We start from the raw sequence: 23,186 nt of genomic DNA, 5'->3' as shown, positions 1-23,186 counted from the left end.
CCATTGACAAACGGACTGCTTTTTTACTTCTCAAGGGGCATCTGAAGGGGCATCTGGAGTCTCTTCATCTTTTGAGAAATTCCTACAGAAATCAAAGAAGGGAGATTTGGGGGAGGAGATCGGAAAAAGACATCACAGAATATGACCTTTGGCATCCTGTTTAGGCTGCTGAAGCACAGTCTCTCCCTTCTGCTCTCTTGCATTCCTGTCTCCTGCATGCCTATGTCCATTTAGGTAAGTCACAGCAACAAGAATCCTTCTTCATCAAGCCACCAAAACTAGAACCTCTCTTTCCAAAATCAAGCCATGACACCTAAAAATATATTTACTGTTCTGTGGTGGTTTGAAAGATGATGACCCAGAGAAGCTACTGGTTTTGAATGCTTGGTTGGTAGTGGTTGGAGTGTTGAGGAAAGATAAGAAGGTATGGCTTTGCTGAAGTGTCACTGATAAAGGGCTTTGAGGTTTAAAAAGGCCATGTCAGGTGAGTCTTGCTTTCTCTGCCTGCAACTTGCAAATCAGATGTATACCCTCAATTGCTGACCAAGCATCCTGCCTGCCCGCCTGCCTGCCTGCCTGGCCGCCTGCCTGCCTTCCACCATGCTAACATTCTGAAACTGTAAGCAAGCCCCCAATTAAATGCTTTATTTTATGAGTTGCCTTGGTCACGGTGTTTTGTCGTAGCAATAAGACAGCCACTAAGACACCTTCCCATGCCTTTCTTCATAGGAGGTGGTTGTAAAGAAATTATGTGACTTAATGCTGTCAGATAGGTCATTAGACTGTTTCCTGAAGGATCCTTCTCTCTTCACAGGGTACAAGGAATGCTACACAGAAAAACCAGAAGTCATGGCTAGCATTTTGTGTGTGCAGTCTATGGATGCTCTGGGGAACTAGGGCCCAAAGTGTCCTCTTAAGAAAGTTGTAGCACTAGATGACATGTAAAATATAGCTCTCTAATATATCTGTGGAGTTCTTGTCCTAGATATGATTCTAGTGACATTTGGCCAAGACTAAAATTCCGTACCCCATTTACATATTCCTAGAATTAAATGTTTACATGCTGATGCAAATTGAAAATTGAAATTAGAGTAAGAAGGACCATAAAAGGAATAACTTAGAATATCCAAGGACAAAAGCATAAGAAGTTATATCCAAGTGTACAAGCGAAGGAAAGAATTTAACACCAGTTTTACATGTAGTAGACTATTGTTCATGAATCTGGAGCAACTGCTGGGTTTCCTGCATCATTTCTTCTTTACATAAACATGATTCTTTGGATGATTTTTTTGCTTTTATCAGTGCTGAGAAATCAAGCTTTTCACTTGCTGGTCAAATGATTTACCATTGAACCATACCCCTACTTCAGTTTTCATATGATCACTTTCTTATTGTTTTTAATAGCACACATATATATGTATTCACAAGAAAATATATATGCACATATGTCCTTGTATACATTAATGGAGGTGGAGGTTAGAACATGATTTACAGGAATCATTTCATATTTCCATCATATGGGTCCTGGCCATGAAACTCCGGGCATCAGGCTTGGCAACAAGCTCCTTTACCCACTGAGCCATAGCATCAGCGCATCACTTTGTTACCCTCAAGTTGCAGATCATTTCTTTAGAGAACAATAAAGTAAGTCACCAGGAAACATGATCAGCCAAGATATTGCTTACAGCTACAAAGCATCATAGAACCCACTGACCTGACAGAGTAGGTTCGTAGGACTAATGCTATAACCCAAATAATGCTCTTTCCACTGCTAGTTCCACAGAGAATGACCATCCCTATGACACTTCCTGTTGTTTAAGGAAGATTCTGTGGTATCCAAAATTACTTTTAAAAAGTTTCCCAATTTTCTAGCACCCACACCGCCAGCAACCTTCAAAGTTGCTCATATATTCTATCCAGAACACTACTTTTCTCATTCCTGTCCTATCATAGGCTTTGCAGAACTTCTCCTCTAAAATGATTTCACTTATAACTCCTTTTGTGAGCAACCTTTACCATAACTCTTAAAAGAGCTAATTCAAGGTATATATTTATGGTGGTGTCAGATCTCAGCAAATATTCTCTAAGCAGTGGACATTATTAGGTAATTTTCTGGGAATTTTCAAACCAATCTCCCTTCACCCCTCCTACAACAACACAGTTGGACAGGGATTGTTTTATGTTTTATAGACGAGAAGATTAAAATTAAATGATACTGACTAACTTGCAGCAAAATTCATCTAGACAGCAATTTTAAGTATTATCCCAAAGACAACCAAAACCTCGCTTAAAAAATTTGGGAAGAAAGTTCTAGTTTCCTTGTATATGCTGACCCAATACTCTACCCCTACCCATAAATATCTGTCTTCTCATAATTTATTAAACTCCAACTTCCTTTCGTAGAGGAGAACAAACTAAGTCCCAGGGGTCCAACAGCTCACCCACTATCAGCCAGAGTCCGTAGGGAAGCCTAGTTTAATAACTTAGGGTTAATGTGATTCTGGTTCCCCAATAAATAATTGAAACATGGATCTAGGTATCTCTGAGAAGGTGTTTTGTAGATGTGATTGGAATCCATAATCAATAGAACTTAAGAAAAAATTTCCAAGACAGCCTTCTGAGCTTGGCCAGTTAACAGGTCTTAACAGCAACCCTGTGGTTTCAGTGAGTATGAAGAAAAACCACCTGTGCTGAAACCTGAGAAAGCCAGCTTGCTCCCTGCGTTGGCATACTAGCCTCTTCTCCCATGGAAGTGGCCAAAGCCACCTACCTCCTCCATGAAACTACGTCCCTTATAGGACAACAATCCTGACTCTAGCATAAACTCGCTCTGTATTTTCCCAGTGAGCCTCCAAATCACGAAAGGCAATTCCTTGACAAATATGTTGCAATATTCATTACTACTAGTTCGATTGCTTTGGTTTTGTCCTACCTCTGTGTTAAGAGAGAAAAGTCCAGCTCTGAGAATACCCACTCAGGCTCTTGAACCTTGACCTTGTCAGAGGCTCAAGAGCTCAACTTAGCAGCTATAGTCATATTCCTCATGAATCCATAAAGCAGATATGGTTGAATTTATATGACTGCTTTCTTCTGCTCTTTTCCAGGCACTAATAACAACACTAAGGGCCTATCTTGTCCCAGGAAAGAACAAAGATGTTAAACATCACTATTTTATACAATTTATAAAGAGGTAAGATTCTTCCTGGTGCAGGGAATAATTCTCTGAGCACAAGAGAAGACTAAAGATAGAATGGGCTGATCCTAGAGATGGAAGGCTCTCCATCTGTCAGGAAATGCAAGCCCGAGTTCAAGTCTCTTGACAGGGAAGTTAGAATTCAGTTGGACGGGAACTCAAGTTGACAAAACCTAAGTTCTTTTATTCCAAAATCATGTTCTTTGGCAATTTTCATCATTTTCATCACATTCTAAGTTGCTCGTAAGGTTGTCCTCAAATGACTGAATATGTTCACACTTGGACCTTTTGCAATATCATAAATAAGCCAACAAAACTGTTTCTTTTCTTGTTTTTAGCCTTCCACAAGGGTACATAAGATGTATAAAGAAGTACATAATACAGGCAAGTCAAAGTCAGTTTTTCATTATTCCTAGTGAAGTTTGGAAGCAATGAATAACATGAAGGTCCAGTTTGTTTGTTTGTTTTTCTTTGAGACAAAGGTCACACTAAGTAATACTAACAGTACATAACTGAACTTATTATGTAGACCAAGGTGGCCTCAACCTCACTGCCTATCTCTGCTTCCTGAATACTATAACTAAAAGAACGTGCCATCATATGTTGCCAGGCTAGGATATTTTATTAACAGCCTTTAAATTCTATGTTCTACCTTCATTGAGAGGAGGGTATTCACAAAAAAAAAAAAAAAAAAAAAAAAAAAAAGCGGCTCCTTAAATAAATTTCTAGCCCCTCTCCTTTTAGAAAAAAATATCTACATTAAATTTATTATGTTCTTAGTTAAATGGAGTCAATAAGAATTAGCATCAGTTTTTCTATTTAATTTTCCCCAGGAAGCTCTAAAGATCACACCATTCAAGCAAGAATCTGAGTTAAAATAAGACAAAGTTACTGCATGCAAATGATCTCATAGTGCATGGATCAGCTCTGCAGTAGCCAGTGTCTTTGTTGACAGCTGTGATTTCCTCCATAAAGGAAGCTCTCACAAAACCTGTACAAACAGAGGGATTTGCACTCTTTTCATCCTGAAACTGCCCCTGAGCACTGTCGGAGAGGCTGTTTGTGAGAAGTCAAAATATTTATTTTATTTTTAAGTGATTAATTTTATTTTGTACGTGTGTGTGTTACCGTATGTACACATGTGTGTGCAGGTGGCTGTGGGGGCCTGAATCCCTGTCTGCGTCCTTTGGAACTAGAGTTACAGGCTATTTCAGTCTATTACAGGCTATGTATGCGTTGGGAACTAAGCTCCTGTCCTCACAATTGAGCAGCAAATGCTCTTAACTGCTGAGCCATTACTCCCGCCTCAGGCAGTCAGTATTCAGATATTTTGAGCTAAAAGCTCATTGAGTGAAAGAACAGTTGCCTTTGTGGAGAATACCCAAGAATTATAAGGTACTGGAGGTAAGGCCTAGACTACACGTGTCCATCTCTTAAGCTGTGAATCATGGCTTAGCAGGGGTAGGGGGGTGTTTAATCTCGGTTTCAGTTCAAATAGAAATTTTAAATGTCATGAACTAGTTCAGAAAGTGCTGCACTCATGACTACATGCTAGAGTAAAGAGCAGAAGCCTTGAGTTCCCGGTCCAAGTGCTTATAGGTTCACCTGTGACACCACCACGGGCAGATTATCTAACTCCTCCAGGCTGAGGTGTTTTAGCATCAACTATTACTACTGGTTCCATTTGTTTCTATCTTAGAACATCTTTGCACTTCTCCTATTATTACCTTTCTTTAAAAAAACGCTATTAACAGTTCACCCATTTCGCAGATGATGAGATCAAGGCACAGCGAACAATTCACCCTGGGTAGGTTCACTGAGCAAGAGGAAGAAATAGCTCAACTTGTAGCCGTGGTCACTATGCCTTTCATCTAAAAAAAGCATTGCATTAGATTTTCACTCAGCACCCTGCTGCTCTGGGGAAGGGGAAGGGTAGTCTAAAAGGCCAACCTCTGAAGGAATGTTCCCTTAAAGGAACAGCTTTGAGGATGTGGATGAATGCCATCTGTGTGCCCAGGGCACCTATGTCAATAAGCCGTGAGCGAGAGATGGGTGAATACTCAGGCTTTGGTAGCAAACATGCTTAATGGAACCAAGAATGCACACTCTCTTCAATTTACATTTCTTTTCTGTTCAGTTGCTAAATCTTATAGATCAAGAGGATGTTTGGTCATGTTTGTACAACTGCAAGGCTGTATCACGGTGGGCATTTAAGAAATACTGTTCTTAGGGCTGGATAGAAACCTCAGCCCATGGTTAATAGCATGAGCACATCAGTTCTATGAGAAGACCTGAGTTCAGTTCCCAGCACCCAGGTTGTGAGGCTTACAATTACCTGTAATTCCAGCTCCAGGAATTACAGGGTGATTCAGGTAATACAGGTGATACAAGTGATTCACCCTCCAGATAATCCAGGGTGATTATCTGATACCCTCCTCTGATCTCCTCATGTATGCACACATGTGACACACACACACACACACACACACACACACACACACGTCAATTTAAAACATTTATGTTGCTAGTAAGAAAGCTTCACATGGGTGAGATATTTCCTTATTGTGAAAAAACAAATCCGGGGGGGGGGTAAACATTAGAGAATAAGACCCAATAGCTCTCCTTACCTGCAACTTTGTCTTCTGTTATTTCAGTTACCTGTAGTTCAACCGCAGTGTAAGAGTGGAGAGTTCTGAAAAAGCAGTTCATTTGAATGTGCCCTTCCTGCTTTGTGAATGGCTATTCTGCCTCCACACAGTTGACACTGCTTCGTGTTAGCCATAGAGAAGCCCTGTCGGGGCTCAGGCTGACTGTTGAGGGGTTACTGCATTTCTATGTAGGACTTGCTCCTGTCTGTGACTTGAGGCATTCACTGGGGATTTTGATGGATAGCTCCTATGAATAACAGGAGTCTGCTGTATTCCAGGAACCTAGGACCTGGCTCTCTGACATTCATGGACCCACCTCATCTCACACCTCCTTTTCTCTGTTTTCCCTTTTTCTCCTGAGGCAATTCCTGGAGCACAAGATAAGCCTGCACAGGCGCAAAGAGAAAGAGACTGAATAGGGAGCTGGATAGCAGCCTGACTGTATATAAAAGCAGAACCGTGACCCACAGAGGGCAGCAACCTGCTCAGGCAGCTGACCCCTCAGCTCCAATAAACAAGCCAAGAAGGCAGCCTGCTGCAAATGAGACCTATGGGAAGACTAGGTAGTTATCACTAGTGACAGCCTGGGACACAAACAATAACTTCTGTAACAGCCTTAATTAATGGCTGACAGTTTCCCCAATTTTGTTCCCACTTTCAACTTAGAACTAACCATGAATGCTGGATGTGTCTCTATACAATACAGACGATGCTCTTTTGGGGGACCTTCCCCTAGCTCTCCAGACAGGCAGCCTCCAAAAGCAATAATGAGCCTTCTCTTTCGGCTAGGATGCTTTGCTCTCTCCTGCCTGCCTTTGACTATGTGCTACAGGGCAAGTGACAGTGGCAAACTTTGTGGCTGTGGCCTCTGAATAAATTGCTTTGCTTGTACTTATTTGGCTAGTTTCCATTTATGTTATGCATCCACAAATATATGCCATTAAAATACAGAACCTATATATGTATCCTCATACTTATAGAGTATATGTAACACATTTGTGTAACATATATCTAATATATGTTATATATACATATATATCCAATGTAACTACCAGCTTACTGTTCTATTTAATATTTGTCTTTAAGTATATTCCTTGCAAATTTTTCTTTCAAGATTATTTTAAACATTTAAACAGATTTTCTAACATGCACCAAAATGTTTGCCTATTTAAACTATATATATCCATTCTTTTAGATTCTTAAAATATTTCACATGTTGCTAGTGATGAGCATTATAGTTGATAAAGGCTGAGTTGAGAGTGGAAAAAAGCAGTTTGCATTAACCTCCAACTTTCACGTCCTGTGTGTCCCAGGATAAATGTGTCCTATCTGGAAAGATGATAACAAATTCATACTTTCACAGTTGTGGTAAAGTAAATCAGAACAGGGATGTACCTGACATAGGTAGGTGATCAGTATATACATATGTATGTTTATATGATCTTTGTGTGTATATAGTATGATGTCTCTGTGTGTAACAGTACAGGTATGTGTCCCATAGTTCACATGTGGAAGTCGAAGGACAGCCTTGGGGCCTCACTGTCCACCTTGTTTGAGACAAGGCTTCTAGTTCATTATGAGTTAGGCCAACTTAGCCAGCCCAAGAGCTTCCAGGAACTCTGCTGTTTTCACTTCCCACTTCCCCATAGAAGCCCTGTGATTATAGCTGTCTGAAATCTTCTGGCTTTATATGGGTACAGGGAATCCTAGTTCAGGTCCTTAAAGGCTGCAAACCAAGGGTTTTCTTTTCTAAGCCATCCCCACAGCCTTATATTTATGTTTTGACTCACACAAAATTATAGCAAGCAGTGAGGATGGGGGTGGGTGGGGCTGAAACTCTAGAATTAATGGGTCTTCTTCATATCCAAATGACAATGGGGATTCTACTGTTGACTGGCTCTGCTGTAGCCAATGCCAATTAACTTCATTAATTCCCCTTTGCTGGATCTCAGGTAGAAAAGACAGACTTTAAGTGGGGGAGGAGAGTGCAGCAATCTCTGGCCATCCCAAACCACAATAAACCATTACCCTAATCTGTGTTCAGTGGCTGTTTGGGGGTCTTTGATCACTGTTCAGAGTGAAAGCCAAGAAAGAAAGATTCATCCCATGAGAAAACAAGCCCAAATTTATTCTCACACATTTTCCAGGAAAGACTGAGTCTCTTCCAAGAACTCTGCATAGATACTAGCACTAAGAAATCTGAAATGCAGAAATTGCAAATGTATGTCTGATGTGTATGCACAATTATTTTTTTATCAGTGTGCACACTAACCACTAACATGGGTCAGGTTGCTTTAGAAAATTATATAATTATGACTGTTCAATGGAAAACCACTTCATAAATAACTGCACAGATTAATAAGTCAATGGAATACATTTAAAAGATGAACGAGGGGGCAGTTTCCTCTCACGGCAACTTAGAAGCAAGACTTAGAAGTAAGCTTAAGAGATATTGGGAAGGTCACAGATCCCTGTTTTACAAATCCACAGAGACTGCACAATCCCTGAGCAGCTAGGGGCAGTGAGGAAACACCAGGTGGAAGAAGATCCATTTTGTAGAAGAAGGGAAACAAACCTAGGTGGATAGGTCACAAGTTGCAGCTGTCCCTGGAGCCTAGGTACAGATCTAAGTGCCATCCACATCCCTGCTCTAAGAAATGGATGGCCAAGCAGAGAAGGCCCTTGAGATGCTGGTGAAGACACTTCCCGAGGCTCTTCTTTCCTGAGTTTCCCTGCTCTGCTCTCTTGAAGTGTTCTTTAAACAAATAGCAGACATTTTACCTTTAATTTTGCCCAATGCCTAGTCTGAACAAAAAATTTTTGACCTCTGTATAACCAGCATCCATTTTTTTTTCTATTTACCTCAAGTTAATTTTTAGACAGTATCTTGTGATTTCTGTGCACTGTTTAAACCCTCTCGTTCCGACAATTGTATGGGTCCCTTTTCTATTCACTTTGCTTTGCTCATGTGGAGGCAGCCTATAGTTCAATGGTGGGCACATGATAACAGAATGTCATTGTGGCAAGGCATGCTGGTCATTATCCAGCTCAAGTCATACAGACTTCCAAATAGATGCTCAGAAGTGTTTCCATCCTGGCTATCCTCCAGCCACAGACAGACTGAGCCTGCCCTTCCAACTCACATCTCAGTGTGCACATGTTCCCAAGTTCCAAGAGAAAGCTGAGCAAAGCAAAGTCCTGGGGAATCAATGTGCGCCTTAAAACATGAATTCTTCCTCTCATCTGGACGCAAGTGTGATCATGCTCAGTTACTGGAGTAAGGAAGTGGAATGGTGGTCCAGAATAAGCCTGTTCTAGTGAGTAAGAACTTGGCCAAAAGTGCCATGAGACTCAGGAGAGAGGTAGATGGACCATAGATTTAACAGGATGGAGTTTATTAAAGACTCGCTTGACGGCAAGAAAGTGGACATCCACAGTTTGGATCAAAGGGTTGGGGGAACTTTATCCACACCAGAACACACCTGGCCTAGTACAAGCTGCTATTTAAAAACACTGGACACATTATACAGAAGTCAGCTATGTATGCCTGCACACTGCACTAGCAGGGCTGTGGATTTACTTAGAGTCTTCTGGGATTTCCCAGAAGGGTTTCCTGCAAGGAAAAAAGAATGCACTGAGCCAGGTGCCAGCCTTCATAGCAGCTGTAATGTGTTTGTATGTTTGTTTGTTTGTTTGTTTGTTTCAGGCATGGACTCTTGTAGCCCAGGTTGGCCAGAAACTCACAATACCACTAAGGATGGCCTTGGTTTCTGTTTCTGCCTCCCAAGTGCTTAGATCACAAATGTTCTCCATTGCATCAGTGCAAACTCCAAATAGTTTTGTCCTCAAAACTTAAGCAAAAAGCAAAACCAAAAACAAAACAACCAAAAAAAAACCCAAAAATACCTCACAGTTTTTGACTATAAGAATAATTTAATTACAGCAATAGTTAATGATTACGTTTAGGTTTTAAGCTTCATTCATTATTATGTGCTCCCATAACTCAGAACAAGTGTCTAGTATTTCAATAATGCTATAATTTCTAGATGCCTGAAGCAAAAATCTATTGGTCTGGCTTCACAGATCACCTCGAGTATCCTGTTTGGGCAGGAAGGTCTGTGTCAGGTACACTTTTGTATTCCTCCTCAGAACCAAGGCTTCTGTAGCAGAAGACAACTTAAGAACTATTTATTAAGTGACTAATTGAAGATAAATCATGATCACATCAATGAAGAAAGGGAGAAAAAGAGGTCTCGGAATGAATCTCCTCAGGACTTTTTGCCCTGGTAGTTTGTATGAAAAGAACAGAACACCAGCATCAGATCAAAGCCACATTTAAAAATTAAATGAGATCTGATTTTTATTGGAAGGACTTGGATCTATAGATCTGTGATCTACAACTGTATGAAATACAGCCTATGTCATCATCGGCCAGAGCCTGAGAATATGGTGACAAAATCCACAATTAGACAAAGCAGGCAGAATGTAGCCTCCCAGAAAAATGAAGTACCTTAGAACATTTCCGATTTCAAAGCAAACATTATCTTTCAGGTTAAAAACAAACACACAAGCCCTCCAGCTTTCTCTGCTCACGCTGTGCATTAAGCTTGTCGTAGTAACAGACGCTTCATAAGCTCAGTCTTTATTCATTTTATTATTTGTCATATAGCTGCACTATTTAGGGGTAACAAATATTTACTTGTGGAGGAATGGCTGGAGTAACAGACATGAAATTCAGTAGGAAAAAAATCACATTTAAAGCTTTACAATTTCTCTTTGATTGGCAACAGGCACAAGAGGGAGAGAGGGAGAGAGAGAGGAGAAACGGAGAGGGAGAGAAAAAGAGGAAGGAGAGGGAGAAGGAGAGGAGAGGGATAGAGAGAGAGAGGGAGAGGGAAAAGGAGGAAAGAGGAGAGGAGGGGAGGGAAGGGGAGAGGAGAGGGACAGAGAAAGAGAGAGCTCAATTCAGCTAGAGAGCAGGAGGGGGAGGAGAGGAATTAACAAATCTTTGGAAAATAAAGCTGTATAATCTGCTATATTTCAGGCTGCCTTTATCCTCCAAATCCTCCATCTTTGTTTAAGCTATGAACAGACTCTATAAAAATCAGCTCATTGGCCTCCCCACATAGTACACCTCCCTGCACAAAACAAAGTTCTGACTGAAAAGCTCATAATAAAAAAGAAGATGAGGAAGAAAGCTCACCATCATTCAACACATGAGCTAGCTGCTGTGTTTAAAAAATGGTTATTGTTTCTAATCTTCTCCCTTCTCTTTGGGAAGTAGATAGTCTTTCAAAGAAGTGCGCACACTGGCCCCCATACTTGTTTTGATTGGGGATTTTACACCACACAAAGTGTTTCCTTAACTCTGCGAGAGTGGGCAGCACGGGTGAAACCTTTTCACATCAGACATGGCTGAGACCACCTCACACTGCTCTCACGGATGTCTCTGCTCAATCCAATCTAGCCTCTGTAGCGTCAGGAAACTTGAGGGCTGTTCTGTCGCTTTTGCTTTTGTTTATTGATCTGGCTTCCAGTCCCCAACTCAGAAAGAAGCATATTCTGTCTGGCCTTTCCGTGCTGGCTTTTCTCCCCAATGGCTGGCACAAAAGAGGGGCTCTGAGATACCCAACCACATGCCTCCCATGCTCATAATAAGCCACCAGCTCAAATCTACAAGGCCCCTGTGTACTGCTGTAGCCCCAAAAATCTCTACATGATTACTAGCAGAAACACCTTAATCTACTGTCATGTACTGGGGCAGAGATCACTGTCAACCTTTGAATTCTTCAAGCCTACTCCAGTGAGCTAAGCATGATAAAGACTTGTAGCACTTTCTACCTCACATTTTTTTAAAAGAAAAATTATAATGATAGTAAAACTTACATACAAAAAAACTTCACATACTTTTTCTCATTTATTCCTCTCTCCAAATCTCTAGGTGGCTACTGGTACCCACTGTGTGGTACAGCCAAGAAATGCAGATTACGGAGGAGAAGTCAGCTGCATACTGGGGGTGGAGTCAGGGTTTAAATTCAAAGGGCAACTTCAGAGCCTATTGGCTCTCACCCCTCGCAGCTGCTCTCCACACTGGGCAGAGAAACCAGGACGAGTTTGTCAGGAGCCAGCCATTGTTCTCATGCCTGATTTCATGGGCTCAGCAACTGGGGCCTCACCGGGAGGCATTCTGCTTCACACATGCAGCCCCCGTGCTCTCTGAAGTCTCAGGTTTGTTAGGAACCCCGCTGGCTGCCAAGATCCTTGCCCCACAGACTCCAAGTGGCTTTTCAGCACCACATAAAGAGTCAGAAGCAGCCCCAGCTTTAGATGTGGGCTTGGATAATTTTTCTTAGTGTTTCCTCAGAGGGACTTGGGGCTGGGGGGAGGGAGGGTAAGAAGGGAACAACAAATGGATAACTGATCTTGGTTCCCTGAAGAAGTGTGACAGAAATGGAGGAGGAGAGGGATGAAGAAGACAATGCAGCCTGGTCCCTGGCACACACAGATGGAGCTGGGAGGCATTTGCTGGAACTGGAATGGTTGGAAAGAATGAGACAGAGTGGACTGTAATGCAATAGGTTGAATTACAGAAGAGTGGAAATCCCTAGATTAGGGTGAAAAGGAATGGGGTGGTGTGGAAATAAATGGCTTAAAAAGAGAGAAATAAAATGGAGTGGGGTGAAGAGGAACAGAATATGGTGAGGTGGAAAGAATGGGGTGTGGCATGGTAGAAGTGAAGTGGAACAGAGACTGGTGGGATAGAAAGGATTGGAATGAAAGCTGTTAATTACTCACTTGCCATAGATATTTCTGTTTCAGCTTATGTCCTATTTCAGTGGATGCTACTCACTGTTTTGAATTAGAGGGTGGGTCTCATTCATATATTAAAGCTCCTAGGTCCTTTTGATACTGATGGAGGTGAGACTTTTTTTTGATAGGATCATAAGTGTCACCAGATCATCATCCCTCCCATTTTCTCGCCATTGCTCATACTGTCCACCCATTCATAAAAAAAAAAAAAAGAGAGAGAGAGAGAGAGAGAGACCATGCAAGCACTCAGGGAGATGGTAGCCTCCTCCAAGCCTGGAAGAGAGTTCTCATCTGGAATAAAAGTAACGAAAGGCTTGATCTTCAACTTCTTGATAAATGTATGTGATTTAAGGCACCCGGTGTGTGGTACCCTTAAGCCTTCCTGAAAAGTCTGACCTCCTCTCAACCTGCTTAGGCTTCCATGTCTCTTAGGTTGGCCTAAGCTACCTGCAGCTTATAACAGGAGAGCAGTGCTTGCCCCACAGTATCTGCCTGACTCCATGGAAAGCAGTGCTTCCGGAGAGAGTAGCACTACAAATTAAAGACACAGAGGCATAGCCAAATCCTTTCTCAAACCCCACCCAGCTGGCTTTGAAAAGCTGTAGGAGAAATTCTAAGAAATCACAACAGGAATTCAGGGCCCCTGCCTGCCTATGAAAAGTAGATCCATGCCTTTCACACTCTTTTGTGTAAAGAATTTCATCCATCAATCTCCAGCACTTTGTTTCCAGGCTAATTATGTATTTGAACCTGCTGCATATAGAGAAAACCATTCTGTATGTGTACTGACTATTGTTTCAAGACAGCAGCCTCGTGGTTTCACTCTCACCCTTGCCTCTTTCATACTGTTTGTGGCTTGGTGGGATCTTGCTTGTATAAATGCAAATACAATTATGAGTTATACATTTTTGTACGCCCTAAAATGGTAAAGGACAATGCTATTTCACTCACAGTAACAATGCATTTCCTGTTGTCCCCTGCAGAGCTCCAAATGTTTCTTCATTAGTGTGGATTTGATCACAATGCCTTTGCTATAGCTTCTATTCCTGAACATAGGAAGCTATGATTTCTATACACTGTGATTACTAACCTACAGTCAGAAAAATCTCACTGACTCGGTACACTGTTTTAAACTAATTTAAACCCTCATTAATAACCTTAATTATCATGCACTGATACAATAGGACTCATCATTTAGATAGCATGAAATTACCCTGGCAAACTGGTGACTGTCCAGTCTATCGTTCCATAAAGAAGTCAAACCGGAAACTGACAAAGACCGGAGATTTTGATGGGTGATAGCTGAGAGCCTGAGATGATTTCTCATCCACGTATAACATCTGAAACCCCAGCTAGTAGGGACTAGGGTGAGAGACACAGTAGGAGATGCTTTCTTCTCTGAGATGGTATACAGAAACAAAGCAAAACCAATGTAAGTTTAAAAAAAAAAGTGCCAAAGAGTTAGAAAACCAAATTGTGCAAACCCACTCCCCCTTGCAGCTAAGGTAATGCTTCTCTGCATTAGCTGAGGTTCAAGGAAGGGAAGAACGGTCTGGATGGGAAGGTGATATGTTGTAAAGGTCACTCAGAAGTCACTTGCTCAAGCTGCAGTGAGGGGCTAGCCCTGATGAGACTGATTTTGTAAAAAATTACTAGAACAAAAAGAACGAAACTGTGAGCCAAAAAAGCAGCATCTTACTCAAGCCCCTGGAGTCCAGATTAAGATTCGCAGCTCAGTAAAGGATGGAGCACCAGCTCAAATGAGGCTTCCCACGCCCTAAAATGCAGCACATTTCCCTACTTCTAAAAAGACGGAGAGGACAGAGTAACTATCATTTAACCTGGTCATTTCCAATGACAAGATAAACTGGAAGGACATAAAATTTAACACGTACAGTGGGTGGTGGTGCACACCTTTAATGCCAGCACTTGGGAAGCAGAGGCAGGCAGAGCTCCGTGAGTTCAAGGCCAGCCTGATCTACATAGGAAATTCCAGGAAAGCAAGAGTTATGTAGAAAGATCATGTCTTAAATTAAAAAGTTAACATATGAGGGAACTATGCTAACTGAACTCATGGCCAACCATTAGGAAAAAAAGAAAAATTAAGTAAAATAATGTTTCAGGCAGGTCAGAATAGTCCATAGGCTGGAATAGTACACCATACTAGCATAACAGAGTCTTATTTCATGACTTTCATGAAGGTCGGGAAGATTTCGTTTTACTTATTTTAGATTTTCAAAAATTTATTTGTGTGTATGAGAGAGAAAGCGGGGAGAGAAGAGAGAGAGAAAGAGGTGAGAGATGCTTGTAGAGTTCGGAAAAGAGTATTCTATTCCCTGGAGCTGGAATTATTGAAAGTAATGAGCTTCCCAGTGTGGGTGTTAGGAACTGAACTCAGGTTTTCTGAAAGAGTAGCAAGTGCTCTTGACCTCTTCAGTCCCTGGAAGCTCTGTGGGCTGAGAAATTTCATCTATGAATAAGCCTAGTATTTGGGAATCAAGCCATGGGTCCAACAAGCAAATGACTGAGTTAAACAATGAAACGTTAACAAATTGGAGTTTAATGCATCTGCCTCAAAGGGAAGCATTGAGGGATGTCATGAAGCAACAACAACACTGAATACAGATTGTATGGTACCAAAAATTCAGGCTCGCTCATTTGTGCTCATTCATCATGGCAGCAATTTGGCGGCCATGTGGAAATGCTGTCTCCCAATAAGATGCTGGATTCTGTCTCTACTACTGTACACAAACCACCCTAGCCATCAAGCCAATAATTAACTTCATCTTGATGTCCCTAATTACCATGTTTATGCCTCACATTATCACCACATATTGGCTTACTTTTTTAATATTGTTATTAGTAGTAACAGATATAATAAATAAAAATCTCGGTGCTAGGGAGCAATGAAGCTACAGGAAGATTGCACGAAGTTGTAGAGGCAGCCTGGCCCAAGAAAACAAAATTTAGATTGAGAAGGAAAACAAAAATCCCAGCTCCGATTTGACTATCTTAGTTTTCCTATCAGATAAAGGAGAAGAATTGTTGGCCTAGATTAAATGAGAAACATTAGCTAATGGCCCAAGTACAGTTTGTGGCACATGGCAGGATCTGCTCCAGTAGCAACTGTTAAAACACTAAGAACATCTAATAAAAAATGACTAGTTAAGACAATTTTAGAGCCATGTGTTTGGGAAACCCGCACACTAAGGTGATTCAGTCAACAAATGTCTATTCATCCGTGTTGATTAGGTAAATGAGCAAATGAGAGGATGAATGAATATGATTAAAGGAACATGCCAACATTGTTAATCACTAAAAATTTCACAAACTCAATCTCCCATGCCTGGAAGGATGCCTGGAGCACAGAATTGGTTGGCTGAAGGAAATGGAACTTCATTAAAACTTCCTTCAGGGCCACCAGGGCAATGGCTCAGTGGTTAAAGTGCTCACCTTACAAGCAGGATGACCAGAGTTGGGATCCCAGTACAGAAGTATGAGTGGGAATGGTGGCTCACCTGTAATCCCAGCACAGACAGGTGGAGACAGGATTCTTGGAATAAGCTGGTCAGTCAAGCCAAAGCATTTCTCTCCATATGTAAGAGCCTCCCTTGATATATAAGATGTAGAGCTACAATGCATGTGCACACATATGTGACAACCCATACATGCAATATGTGTGCATGCACATGAGTGCGCTCACACAGACACACACACTTCTTAACAGTGTTAAATGGCGGCTCACTATTTCATGGCCCTGCACTTCACTTCATCCTATTAGGAAATACGTCACCTTTCTATAACTATCTCTTGCCCAACCCCTTCCTTCCTTTAGGGTTCCTCCTCCTCTCACCTCTTTCCCTCTGGACATCATGCGTATCTAGAGTGCCATTTTCTGTTCAGTCTTTCTGTCAAAGATGAGGAAGACTGGTCTCCATAGCCTAAGGGCTTGGGCTGGGAACTGAAATGCTGAGACTAGGGTACAGAAGGATAGGGACAGTCAGTGCTTATGTGAGAGGGGACATTGAAGACAAATGCCTGTTCATTCTGGTCCTTTCAGATCTCACTGGACACACTGCTCTCCTCTGCTCCTCCAGGGTTACTGGACATGCGGCATATGGTGCTGAAGGATCTGTGAAAAGACGATCTCATGCTGAGGTCCCAGGTAAAGCAGCTTCTCAACCTTGGGCTGAGCTCTCTTCCTCTTCTGAGGTTCTCGTGTGTGTGTGTGTGTGTGTGTGTGTGTGTGTGTGTGTGTGTGTTTGTGTATTCAGGTGTACAGACATGTAGGTGTTTGTGTATGAGTGTATGCATGTGTGCAAAAACCAGAAGACAATCATGAGTATCATATGCCAGGGAGAATTGCCTTAATTTTCGGAAACAGAGTCTCTCTCTGGTGGGAAGCATGCCATAGATTAAGCTGGCTAGCCAATGGCCACTAAGGATCTTCCTGACTCTGCCTCCCAGTGCTGAGACTACAAGCATGCCAACATGCCTGACTTTTTAAAATGAGGGCTCTGGGTATCGAACTCGGGTTTTTAGTTGTTTGTTTGTTTTGATCTGTCATTGCAGCCCTTGTTTCATTTATTTATTTATTTATTTATTTATTTATTTATTTTAAAAGAACAAACCTATCCCTAGGTAGGTTCAAGGACTCCAGGAGAACCCTTCCTGTATCTAGAAGGCAGAGAGAGACCTGTCCTTTAATCCCTGAGTCGCACGCCTTGCTTTCTCCCCTTCTGACTACAACCTGCTCTGGGCAGGCAGGGTCCTCATCGCTCCCTGACTCCCTCTGCTCCCCATGGCTCTCAGGAGAAGAATTTCTAAAGGAAAAAAAAAACATCCAAGAGCTTTGAGCTCTGGAAATTACTTCTCTTTTTAGTTCTTACGGTATGCAGATGTTCTGTCCAAGATTAGAAGCTGCCACTTAGCCTTTACGACTTAGACGGTCATTCTTAAATCGATAAAATTAATTTGGATTCTGCTAGACAAAATCCATACCGCTTTGCGCCAATTGTGAAGCCACTTTTGATTTTTCACAAAACCTAAGCGGACTTTTCAGGCTGCCAGAGGTGGGTGCTCATTGGGGGCGGCAGGGGGGGAGGGAGCCTGTTTCCTATGTAATGTGTGAAAGAAGGAGAGCATTTGGAGCATTAATGAACAACTGTTAGCATCATTCAGTGTAGAAGAAATGAATATGTGAGCGGATAAAATAACATTTGCTGTCTCATATTGAATAAATTCGCAGCTTAGATTATTTACTTAGGCTTTATGCAAATCTTCCCAATTCTGGTTGGCTGATATTTCTAGGAATTTGGGGTCTTTTGATAAAGAGAAGTAGTTTTGACTTCTGGGTCTAATTCTCCTACAATTTGAGAAAATCTCTATCATTTGGATTATCTGTCTCCTAATCTTTGTGACAAAAACACAGAAAAAGCAGCTGAAATGAGGAGAAGGAGAGCGAAGAAGGAAGGGGAGGGGAGGGACAGAGAGAAGGGTAGAAGAGGGAGGAAACCATCTTCTAACTCTTCTAAATGGACTTCTGTAAACAATATATTAAGTAAACAATTTAATACATGCCAAAATTATCTTCTTACAAAAATCTTGATCTCGATGTTGGTTTCTGAAACTCCTTTTTGGTGATTTAACTGGGTTTGCATTTTCATGCTGCAGAGAATTTTTGGAGAGATGGACAGCAAATAGAAAGTCAGAAAAGAAAAGGGGCATTATAATAGCTTTAAAAGAATTGATTTTAAGGAAGGTAATTGAGTTTTATATGTCTAAAAGTAAACTTTCAACTTTAAAACCTATAGATTTCATCCTAAATGAATGCATTTATTTCGTGGATTAAATGAGGGAGGTTTAAATGTGCCGCAAAACAAAAAATGATTTTTAGTAACAGCATCCAATTCACATGATTAATGGAAAGAAATAAACGAAGCTTGGTGTTGGAAATGGGAAGGAGTTCCCAGATGTTAGCGTGAGACCCCAATAAATACGCCTTGGTTTGTTTTCATAGCAACACACCATGGCCTCTTCCGTTTTAAAGAGATCAGTCGGTTTTGATTCCCTACCTGCCAGTTTCTCTCCTTCGTCTTCTGGTCGACAGCCAGCTGTTAAATGTAGCTTTCATCTTATTGCGTTTAGATATATTCCTGACTTTACACTGCCCTGAACGTGCCACTCTCGAGCCCTGGAGGTTTGCTGGGTGTCTATCACGGTGCGTTCTCTGGTAACAGTTGCTTAGCTACATTGCAAATCTTTTGTTCTTTGCCTTGGATCAATCCCACCAGGCCTCCACTGGTGTGAGCTGTGCTTTTGATTGTCCCTCCGTACCCTCTGCTCTTCCTGCTGCTCAACTCAGCATGCCAGGCACTAACTGAGGAACTCGCCACATAGGGCTGATTTTTTTTTTTTTTTTTTTTTTTTTTTTTTTGTCTTGTGCAAATATGACACTTGTCTAATATACCTTGTGGACTTCTTAAACATATCCTCTCTGGTTGCTCATTCCTGTTGGGGGACTGTTTCCTGAATGACACTTTATTCATGAATATGAATATACATTTTTTCTTCTATATGAAGTGACACAATTACTCTGTCTGTCTTGATGCCTTACTATATTGTACATACATATTTTCACTGACAGGTTGACAGAATTTCAGCCCTAATGATTACTTGGAATATCTCCTTAATGTAACCCATGTATCTATTTATGATTTTAAAAACCTTATCTTCGTAGTGATAGATATAATGTTCAGTAATGAGAGCAAAGTGTATAGTGCCACCCAGAATTTAATGGCCCAGAAAAGCTGTCAACCAGAATGTGGACATAAGCCAAGCTTTACCTCTCTGAAGCAATCAGGAACATAATTTGGTAATTACAAATGGTTACAATCAAGTTGGCTGGCTGTTTTTTAGCTGGTAATCCATATATTTATACTCAGAATTATAGGATTTTCAGTCTCTAGGGGTAGTGACCTCATGAGCTTGCATGTTATTCTAAGATCATCTCACGTGGAAAAACTACACTCTAGAAATATCTTCCTATCAGGGTGGACCAGGAAAAGAGGTTGGTGGGTCCAGGTGCCTGCCTTCAAGCCTGAAGACTCCTTGGTACCTACATGGCAAAAGGAGGGAACTGAACCCAGCTAGCTGACATCTGGCCTCCTATGGTGTGTGTGTGTGGGGGGGGGGGTGTGGGTGTGGGTGTGTGTGGGGGGGGTGTGGGTGTGTGGGTGTGTGTGTGGGTGGGTGTGTGTGTGGGTGTGTGTGTGTATGGGTGTGTGGGTGGTGTGGTGTGTAAATATAATAAAAATTGCTAAAGTACCACAGATTATTAGCTTGTTACTTCTATTACTTCCAACTAGAAATGTTCCCCAGCCTTGTACATCTTCCTGGTGTGCTTATCTTTAGGTCCTCCCCCAAACTCCATTCCCAACGTTCTTCTGCAGGGACGAGGGGCAAGCCCTCCCTACTTTGCACATGTGTGAGTCCATAGCTTTTGCTCATAGCACTAGTCACAAGAAACCATTCACTTTTAGGGACAGGTATGGTTTGAGGGAATCCAGGTGGACAATTCCTGTGTCAGCCATGGACTCAAAGTGGGCAATGACATGTCTTCTCAGCATGGAGATAGCTACTTGGGTGGACAGCAGATGTTGAAATGAGTTGGTTTGGATGATCCTTTCTTTTGGGTACCCATTAACAATTAATAATCACTGTTTTCATTTTTTACCTCATTACCCTTCAAGACTTTAAAATCTGAATGGTCTAGAACACAAGAATGAAAAAGCATACCATTTCATATACAACATAACTAGAGTCTGTTATCTACCTAATGTGTAGGAGACAGCCCTCAGACTTCTCTCCTTTACCACCTACACAGTGGCAAGCCCCCACAGAAAAAGACAGTTTATAAGGCCCTCAGGTCTCTAGAGTTGAAACCCTCTGACATAAAGAGTAGAGAAGAAAAAAAAAACAAAAACAAAAACAATAGACCTTTCTAAAGTCTGAAGGGTGACCACAAAGGGTGGATTTAGAATCTTACATGGAAGACCTGTGGCCATACCAAGCTCATCATATGAGAATGCAAAAGGTGCTCTCAGAGTCTCAGAGACTCCAGCATGCATGTTAAAGATTCTATAGGCTCGAAGCATACCAGTCTGTTTAAGACCTCATAGCAAAACTGGAGAGATGATTTAGGTTAGGAGCACTTGATGCACTTGCAGAGGACGCGGGTTCAGTTTCCAGCATCTACGTGGTGGTTCAAAAACCACTCTATAACTCCAGTTCTGTCAGCAACTATTAGCCTCAGCTAGGCCTCAGCTTCAACTAACATCATTTTCAGCATGGTGGTACCTCAAACCTCCAGATCATCTAGCTTGCCAGCCCTCAGTACCACGTGATGAGAACAAAAAAAAGATAACATACAGCCCATGTCAGCCACCTTTCTTCTAGATTAATTTCAGTAAAGAAAAGATCAGAGAATAGCTTTTTGCAAGTCACTAATGACTAGAGGATTGTGTCTTATAACAGTGTGTATATGTGGAGATGTGAAATCAGCTTCTGGAATTAGCTAGGTGAGTTGCTGTGAATAAGCCAAGGCCCTGAGTCAGCTTCTGAGTGTGTTCTATACAAATAATCCTTATAGTCACAAGTTGTTGATTGTCTTTACCAGTTACCAGGAAGTGCGTGTGTGTTACTTATAAATACCATTATTCTGGTGCTAGGTAAATATAGTTTTCATTGAAAATAGTAAGGCTCAGAGTGAAGAGGCATATTACAGGATCATCATAGAAGCAAGCTATGTTCACAAACCAGGCTATTTGGATTCACAACCCTGGGCTATTTGCCTATAAAGTAAGGATTTAATGTGTACTTTCATTCTGAAAACAGTAAAAGGCTTCCACAGCACATGGCACAAAGTGGACCCTTCTCTGGACTCTACAGAGGTGAGTCACATCAAAGAGCCTGTCAGTCCGAAAGTCTCCAGGATGAGACAATGGCAGGGATCCTGAGCCCTGGCGGGGCAATTGCATGCATCTGAAATCTCCCTTACTCACAACAGTGAAAAGGGAGTCAAGTGCGAACTCTATGAGCTCCAAAGATATTCTCAGAGCCCATTGGGCATGAGCATAAATCTTCAAATTTATCTAAAGTTGAGCAAATTCACAATGACAAATGTAACAGCTCCTCTAAATTGAAGTTCATCGCTTGGCAGTTTGGGAGGCTTAGAGGAGTGCCAGCAACAAGGGCTTGGAAGGAAACAAATCTCCAGATTCCCTGAAAACATAGGGACTTATTGTAGAAGACATATGGAGAATCCCATACTTCATGGAAGTAGGAAGTTTACAAATGTCAGGATTGTAGCAGCGATGTCAGAAGGATGTCAGCAGTCTACACGTAAGTGTGAAAAGAAAGGGAAGCTGCAGGTACCTGGGTGCCATGGAAAACAGATTATTTTTAACCTGTGCTGTGATGTTACTGGAAGAAGTGAGTGAAGGGGGAAAGTTAAAGGGATTCTCTGTTGATTGGTATTTGGTGGGATGGTTAGTAAGGCTGGTGTAAGAGACTGCTAATTACTCCTACACGGCAAATATTAACTAGGAGTCTCCCCTCTGCCACTTAATATCAGTCACAGGGGCAATAGAGCGGAACAGAACACAGTTCTCACCAGCACCCTAATCAGACAGTCCTGTTCTATCAAGGACTATTCCAAACTTCACACCATCATTAGCATATCTGTCATTTTAATTCTTTATCGGGGTCCGAAGTTTTGCTGTTGCATCCAAAGAACGGAGATAGGAATCCACTGAGTGAGCCTCTCACTCTTGGGAATCAAGTGCTTATGTCCAGAGTGTGGCATCTTTCCTTAATGACTTTTCTCTCCTCTCATGCCTAAACCTAAAACTAGGCTGAAACCTTTTCTCAATATAGACTTCAACTCTGCCTCATACTGAAAAAAGAAAATCCACTTCCTGAATCTTTTTTTATGAAAATTGTAACATCATAGATAAAATTGCTTAGTTTGAACTGAATCTACAATCCGTATCGGGGTCTCTTTCTAGACAACAAACACTGATAACATGAAGTACCGCATACGCTCCTCCGTCCCCGGGAACGGTTCATCTCCCCCACTCCTCCTGAAGGCCCTGAATGAGAGTGTGAGCCGATTCAACGGTGCACTAGTTGGCCACAAAGCCCGTCGCCATGAATGGGAAGAACACAACGGAGCCATTCACTGTCAAGAGATGCGGCAGGGCCTTGGGAAAGATGCTGCACACATCTGATGCAAAACATAAGATTTCTCAGAACTTCTGCAACAAATGCCAATGAGACAATGCTGAGGTGACACTGGATCTATAAGTCAAAGGACAGTTCCACAGCTGGGCATGCTCATACTGGGCTGGTGGGCCGTTTTCTTTATAAGGCACAGTGCTGGTCTGACATGAGCTTAACAGAATAATTATCAAGCGAGAAATAGCTGCCGCACTGCTGGGAGCCTGAATAATGACACTCATAATTACTGATTTGAG

The 23,186-nt window shown here is 41.7% G+C and overlaps 1 protein-coding gene and 1 long non-coding RNA gene across 11 annotated transcripts in view; one reads left to right on the top strand and one right to left on the bottom strand.

Annotated features, from left to right (window-relative positions):
- Positions 1 to 23,186, bottom strand: part of Ldb2 (LIM domain binding 2) — a 325,686-nt gene that overhangs the window by 156,756 nt on the left and 145,744 nt on the right. The gene's annotated exons all lie outside the window — the stretch shown is intronic.
- On the top strand, positions 11,969 to 23,185 carry LOC132646791 (uncharacterized). The gene is made up of 3 exons (XR_009585047.1): positions 11,969 to 12,069; positions 16,712 to 16,816; positions 22,719 to 23,185. It is a non-coding gene; the product is annotated as an uncharacterized LOC132646791 (long non-coding RNA).

Source organism: Meriones unguiculatus, chromosome 12 (genome assembly GCF_030254825.1).
Source record: "Meriones unguiculatus strain TT.TT164.6M chromosome 12, Bangor_MerUng_6.1, whole genome shotgun sequence".
Lineage (NCBI taxonomy): Eukaryota > Metazoa > Chordata > Mammalia > Rodentia > Muridae > Meriones > Meriones unguiculatus.
Note: the sequence above shows the minus strand (reverse complement) of the source record. Positions and strands in the feature narration are given on the sequence as shown.